Source organism: Grampus griseus (genome assembly GCF_964374135.1).
Source record: "Grampus griseus genome assembly, chromosome: 8".
Classification (NCBI taxonomy): domain Eukaryota; kingdom Metazoa; phylum Chordata; class Mammalia; order Artiodactyla; family Delphinidae; genus Grampus; species Grampus griseus.
In genome coordinates this window covers 28454936-28467977 of record NC_139002.1, presented here as the reverse complement: position 1 = coordinate 28467977, position 13042 = coordinate 28454936, and positions in this window count along the sequence as shown.

Sequence of the window (13042 nt, the reverse complement as noted above, 5' to 3'; positions counted from 1 at the left end):
CCTGCGTACCACAAAAAAAAAAAAAAAAAAAAAGAAGGAGAAATCAATTATTAAATTACCCCTATGTAACCCCTCACCCTCTTCATTAACCTGGCAATTAGCAAAGGAAAGAAACACTTGTTGGGGGACAGCTGTTTGTAGTGACCAAACTGCCTTACTCAGATGTGTAGAACAGGAAGAGTTGAGAGTTGAAAAATCAGAAATCTTTTTTAGTTTCCTTTCAGACATCCGTTCCACCTCATATCGACTCCAGTAACCTGAGGATAATAAGGTGTCCATTGAATACCATGACAATTGATCTATTAAGTGGTCTTTAAGACAGAATGCACACCACTGTCAGAACACAGATGATCTGAAAAGCTGAAAACATGACACAATTTTTGTTTCAAGGGCAAATATGATACCAGAGTCAGCTGGTCAGACTGGAATAGCAGTGAAGCATTGACAGTTGCCCCAAGATAGGCCTAAAAATTCTACATGGTCAATTTGCCAGAATCAGTCGGGGACTCACCTCATACAATATGGCCTTTGTCACCCTGAGATAAATGGGATCATTGTTGGCAGAAGTCACAAGTTTGACATGCAGTTGTAGTTTTTGCATTAGAATCATATATAATCTTAACTGTGTTCCCAGCCCATGATGGTGGATGTGCTACCATGTCTGGTTTGATGATGGATTCAATTAGACATAGAAGTGACTGGGTAGGGCTGGCTTCATCAGCAACTTGATTATAGTCAGTTTCCTCAGAGAACAGGCTTTACTTACTGTGGGAATCTACCTGAGTGCCCAGACTGTCCAGTTGGCAGCAGTGATTTATTTCTGCATATTGTGTCCCCTCTCCTTTCAGTGATCATTGTCCTGTACTGCTGGTTACTGAATGTGTGAAACTGGCATTTCCTACATTTTGTCTAGTTTTGTAGTTTTTCTGAATAGAAGGGTAAATCCATCCATTTTTACTCCATCATGTCCAAAAGTGGAAGCTCCCTATTCTCTTTCTTAGTTGGAGCAGTAAGAAGAGGACATTTATTAGAAGATCCTTCCTCTAGAAGAAAAATAATGGCCAAGGTGGTAGGAGGATGAAGAAAAAGACAACATAGGATATCCAGAAATAAAAATCATTCAAGGGCTTGGTATGTTCTTTTGTTCTATTTTTAGAAGAATCTTAACCACCATGTGAGAATTTAGGCTGCCACATCTCAGCCCTAATTCTTAAACTGATAAACCAAAGAGAAGTGTCCAAGTTTTTTCAGGGGGTGCAGAACCTCATCAATGGCATTACAGAATGCTTCTGTGATTATGAGTTTATTGACCTTCTCATCATCCTGTTTTGCATATGCTATTCTTGGCAAAGTATCCTCTTTGCAGCAAGGTTGATGAATTACATTCTGAGCAGGGAGCAGTCTCAGCATCCCAGCACCAGTTTGATGGGCCATAGGCTGAAGATAAATGACTAGTGAATATATCTAATTTATTAATTGGATTTCCCATATAACTTCCAGCCAAATCCTTCACAAGGCAAAGGGAAAACCAAAATAGACACCGGTAACTCACTAACATTTTCCTCACAACTACTAGCTCTTCCCTTTGAAATATGTATGTTTTGAAATAGCCACACATCTAAATGCAGATCTCATCTCTGCCTATGTTTTAAAGTTTATCTGTTCAACATATTTCATTTTTGGAACTGTTGCCAATAATTAGTCCTGAAACAAATGTTTCACTACAATTTTAAATAGTGAGACACTTCAGCTAGTTGTTGTTGTTTTATTCATTTCCTACATTTCACTCGTCTTTTGAACAGTTTCATTTCTCAGAATTATAATGGAAGTCTGTGAGGGACTATTTGTTTTTTTGTTTTGTTTTGTTTTAAGCTCTAAGTCTGTGAGCTGGGAAGAGAAACAAGAAAGCTAACTAGTAGCTATTGAGAGCCTTTTTACTCTATGGCAGACTCTCTACTTGGGATTGTGTATAGAGTGTCTCATTCAATAGCCTTGTGATGTAGCTGTTATTGTTCTGAATTAACAGATGAATAAATACAGGCCAAGAAAGACAAAGACCTGTGCATAGACTTTTTCAGTTTTCCAAATTCAAAACTCTTTCACTTATATTCTTCTCTTTTGCAAATTAACTATGTAAAATCAGGCAGAGATTGTACTGTTTTATTTTATATACTTTTATTTAAACACTACTAGGATTCCATTCTTATATAATAGTTGTAAGCAATTCAAAAAATAAAAAAGTGGTAATTTTAAAAATATAAATGTCATTATCTCTAAACTTCATCTTTCTTTGCTGAGTAACCAATATTAATAATTTTGAGTTTTGTACTACATAGAAATATATTCAAATAAACAAATTTACAATTTGTTAACTTTTATATGACATAGTATTATTATATTCTTCAACTTATTTTTATAATTTAAAACTAAATCTTTCATTTTTTTCCTCCATCAAACATAATATACTGACATTTTAAACTGCTGTATGGGGCTTCCCTGGTGGCACACTGGTTGAGAGTCAGCCTGCCGATGCAGGTGACACGGGTTTGTACCCCGGGCTGGGAAGATACCACATGTGGCGGAGCGGCTAGGCCCGTGAGCCATGGCCACTGAGCCTGTGCGTCTGGAGCCTGTGCTCCACAACAGGAGAGGCCACAACAGTGAGAGGCCCATGTACCACAAAAAAAAAACAAAAACAAAAAAACAAATAAAACTGCTGCATGGTATCCCATTGTATGGTACCACTTAATTTTTAATAATTTACTGTTCAGAGGAGGGGAAGATGGCAGAAGAGTAAGATGCAGAGATCACTTTCCTCCCCACAGATACACCAGAAATACAACTACACGTGGAACAACTCCTACAGAACACCTAGTGAATGCTGGCAGAAGACCTCAGACCTCCCAAAAGGCAAGAAACTCCCCCACGTACCTGGGTAGGGCAAAAGAAAAAACAGAGACAAAAAAATAGGGATGGCACCTGCACCAGTGGGAGGGAGCTGTGAAGGAGAAAAGGTTTCCACACACTAGGAAGCCCCTTCGCAGGCAGACACTGCAGGTGGCGGAGGGGGGCAGCTTCGGAGACACGGAGGAGAGCACAGAAACAGGGGTGCAGAGGGCAAAGTGGAGAGATTCCTGTACAGAGGATCGGTGCCAACCGGCACTCACCAGCCTGAGAGGCTTGTCTGCTCACCCGCCGGGGCAGGCAGGGCTGCGAGCTGAGGCTCGGGCTTTGGTTGGAGCGCTGGGAGAGGACTGGGGTTGGTGGTGTAAACACAGCCTGAAGGGGTTAGTGCACCATGGCTAGCCAGGAGGGAGTCTGGGAAAAGCTCTGGAGCTGCAGAAGAGGCAAGAGACTTTTTCTTCCCTCTTTTTTTTCCTGGTGCGCGAGGAGAGGGGATTGAGAGCACTGCTTAAAGGAACTCCAGAGATGGGGGCGAGCAGCGGCTAAAATCGCAGACCTCAGAGACGGGCGGGAGACTCTAAGGCTGTTGCTGCTGCCACCAAGGGACCTGTGTGTGAGCACAGGTCACTATCCACACCCCTCTTCCGGGGAGCCTGTGCAGCCCACCACTGCGAGGTTCCCAGGATCCAGGGACAACTTCCCCGGGAGAATGCACAGTGGGCCTCAGGCTGGTGCAACGTCACGCCGGCCTCTGCCGCCGCAGGCTCGCCCAACACTCTGTGCCCCTCCCTCCCCCCAACCTGAGTGAGCCAGAGTCCCCGAATCAGCGGCTCCTTTAACCCCGTACCGTCTGAGTGAAAAAAGACGCCCTTTAGCAACCTACACGCAGAGGCAGGGCCAAATCCAAAGCTGAGCCCCTGGGAGCTGTGAGAACAAAGAAGAGAAAGGGAAATCTCTCCCAGCAGCCTCAGAATCAGCAGGTTAAAGCTCCACAACCAACTTGATGTACGCTGCATCTGTGGAATACATGAATAGACAATGAATCTTCCCAAATTGAGGAGGTGGACTTTGAGAACAAGATTTATGAATTTTTTCCCTTTTCCACTTTTTCTGAGCCGTGTGGATGAAAGACTCTTGGTGCTGCAGACAGGAGTCAGTGCTGTGCCTCTGCGGTGGGACAGTCAACTTCAGGACACTGGTCCGCAAGAGACCTCCCAGCTCCACATAATATCAAATGGCAAAAATCTCCCAGAGATCTCCATCTCAACACCAGCACCCAACTTCACTCAACGACTAGCAAGCTACAGTGCTGGACATCCTATGCCAAACAACTAGCAAAACAAGAACACAACCCCACCCATTAGCAGAGAGGCTGTCTAAAATCATAATAAGTCCACAGACACCCCAAAACACACCACCAGACGTGGAAATGCCCACCAGAGAGACAAGATCCAGCCTCAAACACCAGAACACAGGCACTAGTCCCCTCCACCAGGAAGCCTACACAACCCACTGAACCAACCTTAGCCACTGGGGACAGACATCAAAAAAACGGGAACTACGAACCTGCAGCCTGCAAAAAGGAGACCCCAAACACAGTAAGATAAGCAAAATGAGAAGACAGAAAAACACACAGCAGATGAAGGAGCAAGATAAAAATGCAACAGACCTAACAAATGAAGAGGAAATAGGCAGTCTACCTGAAAAAGAATTCAGAATAATGATAGTAAGGATGATCCGAAATCTTGGAAATAGAATGGACAAAATGCAAGAAAAATTTAACAAGGACTTAGAAGAACTAAAGATGATACAAACAATGATAAACAACACAATAAATGAAATGAAAAATACTCTAGATGGGATCAATAGCAGAATAACTGAGGCAGAAGAACGGATAAGTGACCTGGAAGATAAAATAGTGGAAATAACTACTGCAGAGCAGAATAAAGAAAAAAGAATGAAAAGAACTGAGGACAGTCTCAGAGACCTCTGGGACAACATTAAATGCACAAACATTCGAATTATAGGGGATCCAGAAGAAGAATACAAAAAGAAAGGGACTGAGAAAATATTTGAAGAGATTATAGTTGAAAAATTCCCTAATAAGGGAAAGGAAATAGATAATCAAGTCCAGGAAGCACAGAGAGTCCCATACAGGATAAATCCAAGTAGAAATATGCCAAGATACATATTAATCAAACTGTCAAAAATTAAATACAAAGAAAGCATATTAAATGCAGCAAAGGAAAAACAACAAATAACACACAAGGGAATCCCCATAAGGTTAACAGCTGATCTCTCAGCAGAAACTCTGCAAGCCAGAAGGGACTGACAGGACATATTGAAAGTGATGAAGGAGAAAAACCTGCAACCAAGATTACACTACCCAGCAAGGATTTGATGGAGAAATTAAAACCTTTACAGACAAGGAAAAGATGAGAGAGTTCAGTACCACCAAACCAGCTTTACAACAAATGCTAAAGGAACTTCTCTAGGCAAGAAACACAAGAGCAAGAAGAGACCTACAATAACGAACCCAAAACAATTTAGAAGATGGGAATAGGAACATACATGTCGATAATTACCTTAAATGTAAATGGACTAAATGCTCCCACCAAAAGACACAGATTGGCTGAATGGATACAAAAACAAGACCCATATATATGCTGTCTACAACAGACCCACTTCAGACCTAGAGACACATACAAACTAAAACTAAGGGAATGGAAAAAGATATTCCATGCACATGGAAACGAAAAGAAAGCTGGAGTAGCAATTCTCATATCAGACAAAATAGATTTTAAAAAAAACTCTATTAGAAGAGTCAAAGAAGGACACTACATAATCATCAAGGGATTGATCCAAGAAGAAGATATAACCATTGTAAATATTTATGCACCCAACATAGGAGCACCTCAATACATAAGGCAAATACTAACAGCCGTAAAAGGGGAAATTGACAGTAACACATTCATAGTAGGGAACTTTAACACCCCACTCTCACCAATGGACAGATCATCCAAAATGAAAATAAATAAGGAAACACAAGCTTTAAATGATACATTAACAAAGATGGACTTAATTGATATTTACAGTACACTCCCTCCAAAAACAACAGAATACACATTTTTCTCAAGTGCTCATGGAACGCTCTCCAGGATATATCATATCTTGGGTCACAAATCAAGCCTCACTAAATTTAAGAAAATTGAAATCATATCAAGTATCTTTTCTGACCACAACACCTTGAGACTAGATATCAATTACATGTAAAGATCTGTAAAAAATACAAACATATGGAGGCTAAATAATACACTACTTAATAACGAAGGAATAGTGAAGAAATCAAAGAGAAAATTAAAAAATACCTAGAAACAAATGACAATGGAGACACAATGACCCAAAACCCATGGGATGCAGCCAAAGCAGTTCTAAGAGGGAAGTTTATAGCAATACAAGCCCACCTTAAGAAACAAGAAGCATGTCGAATAAACAATCTAACCTTGCACCTAAAGCAATTAGAGAAAGAAGAACAAAAAACCCCAAAGTTAGCAGAAGGAAAGAAATCATAAAAATCAGATTAGAAATAAATGAAAAAGGAATGAAGGAAACAATAACAAAGATCAATAAAAATAAAAGCTGGTTCTTTGAGAAGATAAACAAAATAGATAAACAATTAGCCAGACTCATCAAGAAAAAAAGGGAGAAGACTCAAATCAATAGAATTAGAAATGAAAAAGGAGAAGTAACAACTGACACAGCAGAAATACAAAAGATCATGAGAGACTACTACAAGCAAATCTATGCCAATAAAATGGACAACGTGGAAGAAACACACAAATTCTTAGAAATGCACAACCTGCCAAGACTGAATCAGGAAGAAATAGAAAATTTGAACAGACCAATCACAATCACTGAAATAGAAACTGTGATTAAAAATCTTCCAACAAACAACAGCCCAGGACCAGATGTCTTCACAGGCGAATTCTATCAAACATTTAGAGAAGAGCTAACACCTATCCTTCTCAAACTCTTCCAAAATATAGCAGAGGGAAGAACACTCCCAAATTCATTCTACGAGGCCACCATCACCTTGATAACAAAACCAGACAATGATGTAACAAAGAAAGAAAACTACAGGCCAATATCACTGATGAACATAGATGCAAAAACCCTCAACAAAATACTAGCAAACAGAATCCAACAGCACATTAAAAGGATCATACACCATGAGCAAGTGGGGTTTATTCCAGGAATGCAAGGATTCTTCAATATATGCAAATCAATCAATGTGATAAACCATATTAAAAAATTGAAGGAGAAAAACCATGTGATCATCTCAATAGATGCAGAGAAAGCTTTTGACAAAATTCAACACACATTTATGATAAAAACCCTGCAGAAAGTAGGCATAGAGGGAAATTTCCTCGACATAATAAAGGCCATATATGACAAACCCACAGCCAACATCATCCTCAATGGTGAAAAACTGAAAACATTCTCACGAAGATCAGGAACAAGACAAGGTTGTCCACTCTCACCACTCTTATTCAATATAGTTTTGAAAGTTTTAGCCACAGCAATCAGAGAAGAAGCGGAAATAAAAGGAATCCAAATGGGAAAAGAAGAAGTAAAGCTGTCACTGTTTGCAGATGACATGAAAGTATACATAGAGAATCCTAAATATGCTACCAGAAAACTACTAGAGCTAATCAATGAATTTGGTAAAGTAGCAGGATACAAAATTAATGCACAGAAATCTCTGGCATTCCTATACACTAATGATGAAAAGTCTGAAAGTGAAATCAAGAAAACACTCCCATTTATCATTGCAACAAAAAGAATAAAATATCTAGGAATAAACCTACCTAAGGAGACAAAAGACCTGTATGCAGAAAATTATAAGACACTGATGAAAGAAATTAAAGATGATACAAATAGATGGAGAGATATACCATGTTCTTGGATTGGAAGAATCAACATTGTGAAAATGACTCTACTACCCAAAGCAATCTACAGATCCAATGCAATCCCTATCAAACTACCACTGGCATTTTTCACAGAACTAGAACAAAAAAATTCACAATTTGTATGGTAACATAAAAGACCGCGAATAGCCAAAGCAATCTTGAGTACGAAAAATGGACCTCGAGGTATCAGGCTCCCTGACTTCAGACTATACTACAAAGCTTCAGTAATCAAGACAGTATGGTGGTGGCATGGAAACAGAAAGATAGATCAGTGGAACAGGATAGAAAGTCCAGAGATAAACCCACGCACATATGGTCACCTTATCTTTGATAAAGGAGTCAGGAATATACAGTGGAGAAAGGACAGCCTCTTCAATAAGTGGTGCTGGGAAAACTGGACAGGTACATGTAAAAGTATGAGATTAGATCACTCCCTAACACCATACAGAAAAATAAGCTCAAAGTGGATTAAAGACCTATATGTTAGGCCAGACACTATCAAACTCTTAGAGGAAAATATAGGCAGAACACTCTATGACATAAATCACAGCAAGATCCTTTTTGACCCACCTCCTAGAGAAATGGAAATAAAAACAAAAGTAAACAAATGGGACCTAATGAAGCTTCAAAGCTTTTGCACAGCAAAGGAAACCATAAACAAGACCAAAAGACAACCCTCAGAATGGGAGAAAATATTTGCAAATGAAGCAACTGACAAAAGATTAATCTCCAAAATTTACAAGCAGCTCATGCAGCTCAATAAGAAAAAAACAAACAACCCAATCCAAAAATGGGCAGAAGACCTAAATAGACATTTCTCCAAAGAAGATATACAGACTGCCAACAAACATATGAAAGAATGCTTAAAATCATTAATCATTAGAGAAATGCAAATCAAAACTTCAATGAGATATCATCTCACACCAGTCAGAATGGCCATCATCAAAAAAATCTAGAAACAATAAATGCTGGAGAGGTTGTGGAGAATAGGGAACACTCTTGCACTGCTGGTGGGAATGTGAATTGGTACAGCCACTATGGAGAACAGTATGGAGGTTCCTTAAAAAACTAAAAATAGAACTACCATATGACCCAGCAATCCCACTACTGGGCATATACCCTGAGAAAACCATAATTCAAAAAGAGTCATGTACCAAAATGTTCATTGCAGCTCTATTTACAATGGCCCAGAGATGGAAACAACCTAAGTGCCCATCATCGGATGAATGGATTAAGAAGATATGGCACATATAAACAATGGAATATTACTCAGCCATAAAAAGAAATGAAATTGAGCTATTTGTAATGCGGTGGATAGACCTAGAGTCTGTCATGCAGAGTGATGTAAGTCAGAAAGAGAAAGACTAATACCATATGCTAGCACATATATATGGAATTTAAGAAAGAAAAATGTCATGAAGAACCTAGGAGTAAGACAGTAATAAAACCACAGACCTACTGGAGAACAGACTTGAGGATATGGGGAGGGGGAAGGGTGAGCTGTGACAAAGCGAGAGAGAGGCATGGACATATATACACTACCAGACGTAAGATAGATAGCTAGTGGGAAGCAGCCGCATAGCACAGAGATATCAGCCTGGTGCTTTGTGACGGCCTGGAGGGGTGGGATAGGGAGGGTGGGAGGGAGGGAGACGCAAGAGGGAAGAGATATGGGAACATATGTATATGTATAACTGATTCACTTTGTTATAAAGCAGAAATTAACACACCATTGTAAAGCAATTATACCCCAATAAAGATGTTAAAAAAATTACTGTTCTATTGTTATAGATATAGAGTATCTATAACTTTTGATGTTATAAATAATATTACAACCAATATACATAGTTATATCTCTTGTTTTACACGTGCAAATGTGTTATTCATTTTCTCTCTCTATCCGGCCGTTTTCCCCTTTCAAGTTAAGAGACTGTAGTTTAATCAGCAAATGCACCATCCAGTAACATTGCCAGGTTTACCTCAGTCTTACTAGGGAGTGTAAATGATCCCTTCCTTACCAGCAGTTTTAGGCTGACTGATATTGGCAGCCAGATATCAAATTCCTTATTCACAGCCATCGAGGTCTTAAAATTATTGGAAGTTCCATTACTCACACTGTCAGAGCAGGTTCATAGAGTTATAGAAATATGAGAGATTGAAATGACCTCTTGGCTCAACTGTTCCATACACCTACCAGCACAAGATTGTTCCTTAAAATATACATTATTAATGGGATGAACTGGAATATATTTCTTTAGAATCAGTCCTTCCACTCAAACAGAAAAAAGGAAGCAGTCTTCAATGAGAACAGGGATCCTCGCAAATGAGTGATTTCAGAGTCACGTAAAGGATAAGGCTATAGTTTTATTGCAATTTTAACAGAATTACGTTGAATGGTGTTATTTTGTTTAATTTAATATGCTCTAAAATCAGTAGAATTTCTACCATTTTCTCAGGACACTATGCCATTATTTAAGACTTTTTACCAACAGGAAAAAGAATCCATCTCCAAAGTAAATTTTCATACCTAGGAAAGTTTGATAGCTGAGGGAATAGGCCATATTCTGATTTCAAGAATTATCACTTGAAGTAAGAAAAGTGCTGCCAAAATCGAGATGTGAGTCTCCTCATACACAAATATACAATTTGATAATACATAGATTTTGTAAAAATTAGGCAAAAATGTTCAGTTCTTAGCATGGTGTCTGGTACATACTCAACAAATGCTGGTTTGTTTTTTTCATCCTATTTATTCACCTTCCTTACTACTTAAATTCATGTTCAAGTACTCCTCTTTTCTAATTCTTTCCATCTTAGATATTCATTCATTCATTAAAAATGTATTGAGTTCCAACTCTACTCCAAACATTATGGTAAATAATACTTGTATAGTAAATGGAGATGAAGAGTAAAGGGTAGTTGCCCTGTTCTTTTGGAGATTACAATCCAGTTGGGAAATCATTTACTAATCAAGGAATCATACAAATAAATTTTTAAAAATCAACTATTGTAGGTGAAAGAAACAGGTAGCATGAGAGTCCAGGGAGATTAGATCTAATCTGCATAGTCAGAGTAAGACTCCTGAATGATGAATCTAGATGGAAAAGGAAGGAGAAGAAGGACAAGAGTATTCCATGCAGAAAGAATATAATTAAATGAGCAAATGTGCAGTTTGGTAGGGAGCATGGCACATGCAGTCACTGACTGAAAGACAACTGAGTTGGTGATGAGGAAGTAAGGGAATAATGAAGCAGATGAGGCTGGGGAGATATCAGAACAAGCCATGAAAAAGAAATAAGTTGGACAAGGATGAGAATGGTGTAGGAAACCAGCTGTCATACTAGTGCAGTATTCTGGGTAAGATATCATGAATACTTGGATTAAAGGGCAGAAGTGGTAAAGTAATTCTACAGAAACTGGAATTTGCCACTCTTCAATCCAGAAAACATGATGTTCAAAACTACACTAGATCTTTTTAGCTTTGCTCCATGCTTCCTAAACCTAAAAACCTGATTTGAAATTTATAACAGAAAAATCCTAGAAATCTAATTTATAGTAAGACTCCATTAGTTTACAATAAACTGCTATTTATAAGTTTGTTAAAGAGCAGTGTAACAGGAGAAGTGACATTTTAAGATATCATCTCTTTTCCCAGTTTCCCTGAAATCTTTTAAGTTAGTTAACCTGTTAGCTTCAGCTAGCAATAGAGATTGATGGTAGAGGATGGAAAAGAAATGACTGACATAGCAAATGGCTGATCTTTAAGAGATGGGAGAAAATATTCAGTTATCTTTCCAATACCATGACTCTAATTACCCTCCCACTTCTATTCATTAAGAGTACTTGTGAAATGAAGGATTCTGGTGGATAATGTTATAATTTTGACTTGATATATGACAACAGAGAAATTTTGTTTTTGCATGACACAGAAGATTGGGGCTACAGAGCCTCATTCTTTGTTGCATTCTAGATGCAGATAAGTATATCATAAGTGATTATTTACATGAATGCCTTTCCCTATAGTCTTTAGCCTCTTTGGGGCAAGATCCTTATCTTATTCATATTTGTAATTTCAAGACAATATAATAGCTAGTAAACCACAGACAACAAATAAATATTTGATGAATAAATGAAATACTGAACCGCAAAATTTTTGCTTCTATAATTTGAATCATTACTCTAATATCACCAGCACTAACTTATGGCATTTTATAAATCTAGAAGTAGCTTAATAGATCAATTGATATAATCCATCTTTCCTTTTACAGATAAGGGAATAGAAACCTGAAAAGATAATTTCTAAATCGGGCCTGACTCCTAATCAAATAATATATATTATGTGAAGTGCGAGAAAATTATTTAGGATGAAATGTTCATTGTAAAAATACAAGTATCAGTATGATATATCCATTTAATAATTCACTGATTTCAACAAAGCATGCATGGCCATCATTGTGTTATTGAAATGCATTCCAATGCTACTCATACTTAATCAGATGTTAGCACTTCATATACTACCTAGAAATGGTCAATCTCATGGATCTCCTGTGTCTTTCTTCTTCATTTTCTGAGATGTTCTATTATTTTTACCTGAAGTTTTATTCTCTGGTTTCATCACAAGATGGTGCCAGTGTGTCTCTGTCACGACAGAATAAGAATTAACAGGTAATCTTCATCTACTTGCATTAGAGGTTGGATCCAGATCTAGTGAATTCCTAGCATCTTGACATTTTTTTTCTTTTAAAATTCCAGCATCCCCAATTAAGCAGTTGGTAAATAGTTCTCTAGGAGCTGTATTCAAAGTTCAAATATTTCTATATCTAAGAGAATTCCATGCCCATACAAGACTCATATAAGACTTCTGATTTCAACGAGCTTCACTCGTCTATAAGAACACACATACATAGTATGCACACATTCAGGGTTATGGTCATTATTCTTGTTAAGGTCCATGTTCAGAATATTTTCTAAAAGTGACTTCTATGTATTGTATACAAATGTCAGTTCATAATTTCTCCAAGCAAGTGGAAAATTTAACTTCAATTATGCTTGTGGTTCTCCTCAAACTTCTATAATCTTACACCATATTAAACACTAGGGAAGAATGATTGGTCACTGATCATCTGTTTCCTTTGAGAATTCCATTACTTCAGTTGACAAGTCTAATT